Source organism: Acanthisitta chloris, unplaced genomic scaffold (assembly GCF_000695815.1).
Source record: "Acanthisitta chloris isolate BGI_N310 unplaced genomic scaffold, ASM69581v1 scaffold8354, whole genome shotgun sequence".
NCBI lineage: Eukaryota > Metazoa > Chordata > Aves > Passeriformes > Acanthisittidae > Acanthisitta > Acanthisitta chloris.
This window is the reverse complement of record NW_008667633.1, coordinates 11,292-20,173: the sequence shown is the minus strand read 5'-3', so window position 1 is coordinate 20,173 and position 8,882 is coordinate 11,292.

Sequence of the window (8,882 nt, the reverse complement as noted above, 5' to 3'; positions counted from 1 at the left end):
TCCCTCTCCTCTCCCTCTCCTCTCCCTTCCCTTTTGTTTGCCTGATATAAAGCAATGCAAAGAAGGTTTGGGGCATTGGAAAACACATGACACAGTTTTACAATGCTGACAGGTATTTTTGAAATGAAGGCAAAGATTCTGATGTACTTTCTTCAATGCTTCTTTGGAAAAGGTGTGAATGTACTGATGTAATGAGATTGGTGCTGCTAAGTCAGACAAGCTCCCCAGAGATGGGCCAATTGATCCAGGTACCCTCAGACAAGAGATTCTAGCACCTGTTGATGAATGGTTTGGCACAGCTTAGCAAATGTCACCTGATCAATCAGAGAGAACCAGCTGCAAACTCACTAAATTCAGGCAATGTCCAGGCAATCCATATTTCAGATGGGCTTCATTAGTGTAGCTCTAACAATTCAGAGCTGCAGCACAAGGGAAAAAAAATATCAGAAATAGGAATTCTGACCAAGACTTCTCTGTCTGTCACTCTGGAGGCAGAAAGAGCAGGGGCTGATGGATTGGTCTTTTGTTCAGGAAACTGTTTCTAAAGAAAGAAACTTTTGCAAAGGACATGTTAGCAGACAAAAAGGTTGAAATCTGAGAAGCTCTTCTGCCAGGAGAGGGGCTGAATAGCTCTTGGAAAGTTCAGTTGAAAAACACACCGAGAAAGTTTCTGCCTTTCAACAGGACACTGCTAATTCCCCTTGCTCAGTATTCTCTGGTGTGACTAAGATTCTCTAGATTGGCTGATGCTTTGTCCTTCTTTCTTTCTTCATCACCTTTCTTGACCAATATTCTCACCACAAGCTTTTGGTGAGAAAATTTGGTTAGAGAACCTCAATTTCCAGGAACGTATTTTGCAATTAAACTGCCATCAGATCAGATGATCTGATAAATATACATGACCCAATAAACTAACACAGATTCCTGTTTGCTTTTTAACTCAGGTAAGAGTTTGGTGTGATTCTTCATCTTTCTGTCTAGTGTTAAAACAGACTCGTTTGTCCTGTCTGGCAGGAAGCAAAAACTCTAACTTAGAAATCATTGTGCTGCATTTCAGGAGGAACTGATCATTTGTTGTATTTTCCACTCATGATAGTAGCTTTGGTTCCTCTTTTTAAAGCAGCTAAAGTCATGTTTGGAGAGTGCAGACAGGGGAGAATATGCTTCAACTACTCAAATGCTATTTGTGGTGACACACTGGGTTGGAGAATTGGAAGAGCAGAGAGAGTCTTAGTCCTTGATTTCCTATGGGAAGATTCAGCTGAGGAACCACTGAATTTTGGGTTTCTCTCTGCTGACAGGGTAGAGGATTGTAGGTGAATAATGCCCTGAGAAATCTATGGATTGATGTTTGGTCCTGTGCCATGTGCTCTAGGATGGCTCTGCTTGAGTAGAGAGTTTGGACCAGATGACCCACTGTGGTCCCATCCAACCTAACTGAGTCTGTGATAAAAACAGTTTGGAAAACAAACTGAGAAATGACAATTTCTGTGAACAACTGTTTGCCACGCAGGTTTTCCTGCAGCTCAAGGGAAAACCAAGCCAGTGGTTCACTGAGCGATGTGAAATGAAGATTTATCTGGATAAAAGAGTAAAAGTAGCCAGAAATTTTCCATGTTTAAGAAGTAAAGACATCTCCATTCCTGAAGCATCTTCAGATCTTTTTAACAAGTTCTCTCTCAAACTAGGTCCAAATTGGCACCTAATTTTGTGTAGGGCTCTACACAAAATTTTGATTGTATGTGGCAGCACCAGCATCACCTGGTTGGGCTCTGCAAGCCTCAGCTTGGCCATGGTCACCCCTGAGCTGACCCTGTGACCTGATTTCTGCCATGGCCACGTGGCCCATTCTGCTCTCCTAGAAATGCTGCTCCTTAGCAGCTACAGAAGAACATGCACATTCCTAATTGGCATTCTCCCACCCAAAGAGAATTCAAATGAAGACAAATCTGAAGAACAGAGATGATATTCACTTAACAAAAGTAGATTTCATAACACACAGGCTACTTTCCACCAGAAATCTCAGTGGGAAAATCGAAATAGTTCTATTTCCACTCACAAGCTTTAACCAGCTGTTTGACTATTCATGAAAACCCTTTTAGTTTTCCACAACTCTGTGAAAACTCTTTCCAGGAGTGGCCTGTGGTGAGATTTCTAGTGCACTTTTGCTTTGGATAGACTAATAATATTCATCTTTTCATGGTATTTTGCCACCACAGCAAGTTACTCTGCAAAGAAACGATGCAACTGGTGCCTCATGCAGGAAAAAAAAAAGGCCCAAGTAACTCTCAAACAACTTCTGCAAGTTTCTGTTCTTGAAGTCTCAGAAAGATTTGATTTAGGCTTTTTCAATGGGAATAAGTAATTAGTGCTTTGCTTTATCTACACCAGTCTGTTCAAATGGAGTTAAATGATTGGTGTGGCAGAGTTTTGGATGGAGATGCAGTTGCCCTGGCAACAATCAAGAGTGAAATCAGAACCTTTTGAGCAGCCAGTGGAATGTGGTTCCACTTGGATGACAATAGGTCAAAGCATTTTAATGGGTAAAAATATAATCCAGTCCAATAGGATTTATTGCCACTATGACATCAGATTGACACTATTCCTGCAAATTCTTTAGCTTGTGACAGATTTCAGCTGAAATCTGTTTAGTGGAAAAACTTGTAAAATGCCATTAATCATTTTGTTTTCCAAATCAACCCGAGTCTGTGTGTCTCGGGGGGGTTAGGAGGAATATCTTCCAAGTGAGTGAAATTCAACCTCTCTGCACAAAGCCCTAATGAATGGCTGCTCTGGACACAATAAATGGTTCTAAGAACTAAGGGCTCATTTCTGCAGGGTGCTGAGTGCACTGGTCCAAATCTATTGGAGAACTTCTGCACTTGCTTCATTTTATATGAACAAAAATAGTTTCCAGTGATTTCCAGGATGGTTATTCATGCTCTTAAACCTGATTGTCTTTGCTGACAGACAAGACCTTGCAGGATTAAGTCTTAAACCAACACTGGAAGAAAAGATTCCCTGTTCAGTCTGACAAGGGCATGGGGCAATATTTCATCCCTTCTGCTGACACATTTCCAACTCCTGTAATAACTATCCTTCTCTTCTGGAAGATCCCAGAGTGCTGTCTAAGCTAACAAAATGCAGGAGGAACAATGATAAGATCAAGGATGGAGAATATGTTGCCTGAAGCTTTAAGGAAATGGCAAGTTAGGGAGACAAATCTGTCCCTCTACTCTGAAGGAAAATACATAGGAAGCTTAGCATCCTTTGGGATGTCACTAGGGACCTCTGTCACATATAGAGATATCTGTTTTGATGACAAGACAGCAGAAATGTTCCTTAACACTTATTCTACTTGAGTGCCCCTGGAACCTTTCACCAGTTTTCCTTGCAAACTGCTGGAGTCATTCTCATTCATCTCCTTTTAATATGAAAAGCAGATCCCTCTCAACCCTGTGGTGGTACCATGCACATCCTTTCATTGTTGATAGGAGACTTTTACAATCCAACTCCAAGCTAGTAAGTGTTCCTCTCCTTGGAATTAGTTCTGAAGAACAATTGAGCCAGACAATGACACAACCTGTTTCTTGTCTTCCTCAATGGGAAATGGGCTCTGAGCTTTGTGAGGATGTTCATAAACAGCCAAGGGTGTGTAAGGCAAGGAATGACCTCAAAGCTGAGTTTTACACGGGGAGAACAAAGAGATCTCAGATCCTGATTGGAAAAACACCCCAAGACCAAATCAATGGCATAATATCATAATTATCAACACACGTCAGAGTGTTGCTGGAAGCCTCTCACTGCTGCTGCCTTCAAACAAGTAAACACCAGCTCCTCTCCTCATTGCTCTGCAGCTGTCAAGCTTTGTACATGATGTTTGTGCTGGCAGTAGCAGGGACATCACTTCATCTATCTAGCATCCATATGGACTGGAGACTCGTCCTTGCTTCTTTCTGCAGGATGTTTGGTGACATGATTGTTTTCAGATTGCATTCCCTTTGTTACAGACCTTCTGACATCCTGCCAGGACCTTTTTTTGGGTTGTTTTTAGTCTCCTTAATCTGCACTTTCTCTCCTGAGCGTAATCAGTGTTGCAGTTGCTCCCAAACTAAGACACCCAAGTGGTATGACTTGAGTTTTTTTGTTTTTTTTTTTTTTCTGTGGGAAACATCACTTTCTGCTTTTCACAGACTTCATTTCCTGAAGATCTGTTAAGTATGAAGTGAATACAGCTTAGCACCATACGGAATGTTCCTGAGGGAGAATGCCACCACTCCAAGCCCATGTGATTTGGAGCTTGTCAGGCCTTGGTAGTGATTTGAGGTTTAATTAATCACCTACGGATTTGTGTGACTTTGGAATGACTCTGGCTTGGTGGCAGGAGAAAGTGATGCTTTAACTCACTCAGTGAAAACAGGAGTGAAAACAACCTAGGGAAAATATAGGGTAAAATATCTCCCACTTAGGCTGTGTGTATCTCCTTTGAATTCAATGTTAATTTTGTTGAGTGATCATTTATCTAATTCCTAACCAATTTGGAGTAGATTAAGGGACAGTGAAAGTAAATTTGAAAGCAGAGAGTGAATTTCTCTTGTCTCTGGTGACAGCACCTCTGTGAACTTAATGTGTCACAAATGAGAGACATTTGTTTTATAGGTCCATAACACCTATAAGGCCAACCAGAAAAGTTGTTTCTCAAAACAAATCTTGAGGAATTGCTTTGGCAATAAAATCAACCCTGTTAGGGTTTAGCTATCTTATTTTCTGGAGTGTTGACATTTGTAATGTAGCAGGTTTGTGTTTGCTGTGATTTTGTTAACATGGGCTCGATAAGATCTGCTCACTTGTTTGCAGTGTTTGCCTTCCAGAAGTAAAACAGGAAAAACATAGCTGGCTGAGCAGGTCCATGGCAAACAGCTTGGAATGAGCTGAACCTCCTTGAAGTAGCTCCTTCATTCAGTAGTGTTGGGTGAAAATCTCCCACCCAGAGGGCAACCACAGAGGACCATGAGGGAGGCCTAGTCAGCCTCTAGACAAGTCACTGGAAGACAAAAATCCTATTAAAAACACCCTTACATTCGCTTATATTTGTTTTGTTTGAAATAAGTGCTGCTATTTTTGGAAGAAAATTGGTGTTTTGAACAACAAAAATCACATAGTAACTCCCCCTGAGAGAGCTGAGGGATTTGCTGATAAATTCATGATGATAGGACTGAAAAACTAGCCCATTGCATTCCTCTAGTGGTTCTTGTAAAGCCTTCAACAAGTATTTTACCTCTCTGGAGATTTGCAGCAGGTTTATGTTTATTCTTACCCCATGATTGTAGTGAAACACATGCATGGCTGTTTTGCTTAGCTTTAAACCCAATGTCTTAACTCTCAGACAGTCCTTATCCCACATGCCTTCTCTGAGATTCCTCTCAATCCCTCCAGGAGCTGAAGAAACTAATTACCTGTGATTGAAGGGTCCATCCCTTGGAAGAAGTTTGGGATTTAGTGCTAAACCAGTTTGGCAAGTGCAGGTTTGACATATGGTGTTGAAACATGGGTACAAAAGTAAAATAGTTAGTAGTAGTCAACACAAATGAAGTAAAGAAGGTGAAGAGTTTTTTCAGCATCTTGAAAAGTTGTGGATGGTGAAAGCCATTTCCAGTGTCTCTGCAATGAATGTCACGTGCACAGGAAGGCAAGAACACAGCAAGAATTAAAGCTGACTGCACTGAGCACCCTCTGAGAACTCAGAATTTGCCCAAAAGACAAGTTTAAGAAGAAGGACAGTGTGAAGGCATGGGAAAGGGGATGATTAGATATAAGAAATGCTGATACAGTCGTGATAGATTAATTCAAAAGAATGGGATATTGGGTAATGACTCCTCCAGGTGTTGGTGAAAATATTGACTAGGATCTTGAGAGTGAAGCATGAAATCTGTCTGTACATGTGGGTTTGGATGGAGTGGAGAGGAGAAAGTTTGTATGTGGAGTCACAGATGATGAATAAAGCTTAAGCCCATGGAATGTTTGATGTGGATCACCATTGATGATGAGGAACTGGCATAAATGAAACCCAACTGGTTCAGGATGGTTGTTCTAATCTTTAGAGGAATGAGGAATTTGTGATCTTTCAAAGGTGTTGGAGAAGAGATAAGGTTAAAAGGAGATTCAGCCTTACTATTTCTTAAAATACTAATCTCTGTGTCCAGAAACTCACTCAGGTGATTAGGAATCAGCTGTGGAACAGCTTCAGGAGACCAGAAATGAAGTTATGTAACCCAAGCACTGAGGCAAAAATAATAATCTTGAAGATACAGCCCAAACACCCAGAGATACACATGATTTTCCACTTCCACATTATTTCAATGATCTGCTTTGCAAAAACACCAAGATAACTGTAAATTAGAGCTCTGAACTTGGAAAGAGAATGATACTTGAAACCAAGAGTGGCCAGGACCATGCTGAGTGTAAGTTCTGAAGGAATAACTCCTGAGTTGCAGAGTAATCTCCTTTCCAGGATACAGCCTGAGGATGTATGCACAGAACTTCAGCCTCTCCAAGGTGTTGAAAGTCCTCTCAGAACGAAGCATCCCAGTCCCAAATTTCCTATAGAACTCTGTGGAGTTAAGTAACAATATGGAAACTCAACCTTCTGCCAAAGTCTGTGAAGCAAAACCAACGAGCAATGAAGGTTTCACAAAGCCCTTGTTTCTTAGAAAGTGTTGCTGTCATTCCAGCAAGCCAAGCCAAGTGGGAAGAGCAGTGATGGATGCTGCCTGTGGTGATACTGAGAAACCCAAGGGCCAGAGCTGATCCAAAGCAAAAAATCAAAGACAACCTCTGTGCTGACTTCAGTAGGAGCTGGATCAGCCCTCTGATCTCTGAAACCAGTTAATATATTTCACAGGCTTTTTAAGAAGTGGTGACATATATAGCCCAACTAATGTGGAAGTGTGTTTTGGTTTGGATGAAGCACCGGAAACTTGGGATGATGTGGAGGACTCTGGGCCTTGGCTGAGCAGCTCCAGCTACATGATATCCTCACCAGACTGGAGAGAAAATCATATTGAGGCATATCAGAGGTGAATTGCTGCTGTGTTTGTATTCACAAATGAAAGGAGAGTCATGCAAAGCTGCTCAGAAAAGCAAATAGTGATTCTTGACCCTAGTGCTGATGGATAAATTCACTTCTTGATTGCCTGATTGACCTGAGTGTCACTCACAGATATTTCTGATGCTTTTCCTAGAAAGAAAAAAACACCACTGATACTTTGACTTGATACTTAGCTAATACTTATCTCAACCTCTCTTTAATTTGGGAATCACTGTAAAAATCTGACTTAACAACATTTTGTGATATTTCCTGAAAAAATAAGTCATAGTGGATTTGATTCATTTTACTTAAGTCTTATTTTAATATTCTCCCTTCCATTTCTTCCAAGAAGTAATGCAAAATGGTATTTTCACTGTTAGGATCTACTTTGGTGAAAGTGTAAAGGCTTTGGTGATTTAATTGGCATTTGGGATATTTATTAGGTGGGATGAGACAGCTCCAGGGTACTGGAGTAGAATTGCTGCTCAGTAGTCTCAAGTGGAGATCAGTAGAAGCTTGAAAGTGTCCCTGTCTGCCCTGGATAGCACTTGGAAGTTAATAACTGGGGTCAAGCTACACCTTAGGGAACATTCTACTAGGGTTAAGGGAAAAAAAAAGGTAAATCAGAGATCCTCAGGCTCTCTATTCACATCTTTCTTCTCTGATGTATTGAACTCATGCTGCTAACTTGGGATTCAGTTTGATTCTGTTCCTTTTAAGAAATACAATCACGATGCATCTGCTCCAACCTCCACTGACACCAGCACAAGGCATTGTTGGTCTACAGCCTTTGGAACTGGCAGGACTCAAACTTGTACAGGCAATCTCAGGACTTTTCTGATATTCACAGAACCCTTTGGTTAGAGCCACAGAATTTTCCTTCCCTCAGGTGTTAGTGCTGCAGGACCAGGGGAGCACTGAGGCTCATGGGGCTGCAGGAGCTAAATCAGGTACTGCTCTGTGTCTGTACCTTTACCTGAGTAAAGGGCACAACTGGACAAACAGTGACTCCACGTTCTTATGCCACAGTGCCCTTCCCTGGATATTTGGTTTACAGTGTACTCCAGCAAACAGGAAAAAGAGGAGAACTCTCCCTGCCTCAGGAAGCAAAGCTGCACAATGTGACGTAGAGGAAACTGTCCCTGAGACTGGAAGAACCCTTTTAAATATCAGCTCTTGCCCCCACTCCCCCAAATTCCTACATCATTAATAAGCTGTTATGCTTTGGGAAGAGATACAACAGCAAACACCAGGGCTGAGGCTGTTGGCTCTGTTCAATGCCAGTGGTCATTGCATTATTTCATCTCCTTCTGTCATTGTTTATGACCTGTACTTACCAACTGCTGAATACATCACTCTGTGATATCATGGCTATTAAGAGCTGCAACAAACTCTTCTCCTGTTCCCTGCCAACAAGATCTGGTGGAAAAGTTCCTCGAAGCATTTTGCTGTGCCTCTGGAGGCTGAGTGGAATCCAGAAGGGGCAACGTGGGGTGAAATCTCATTGCACACATCTGCAGAACTGTGGAAGGAACCTTCAGTGTGCGTCAGTGCAGACATCAGTGTGGCAGGGGAGGAGGGGGAGGAAATGGTAATTAGTGCTGCTTGGATTTGATTGCCTCGAAGCTAATTTGCATTAAAGCTCAGGAGAGTCTGCCTGCTGAATTAAGGAACAGGCTGGCTAATGATTTCCAAAGGAAGAAGACTGGATGTCAAGTGTGTCTTTTCAGTTGTTCCATCTCTGTATATCTGGGACAGGTTGCCCAGAGAAGCTGTGGCTGGCACATCCTTAGAA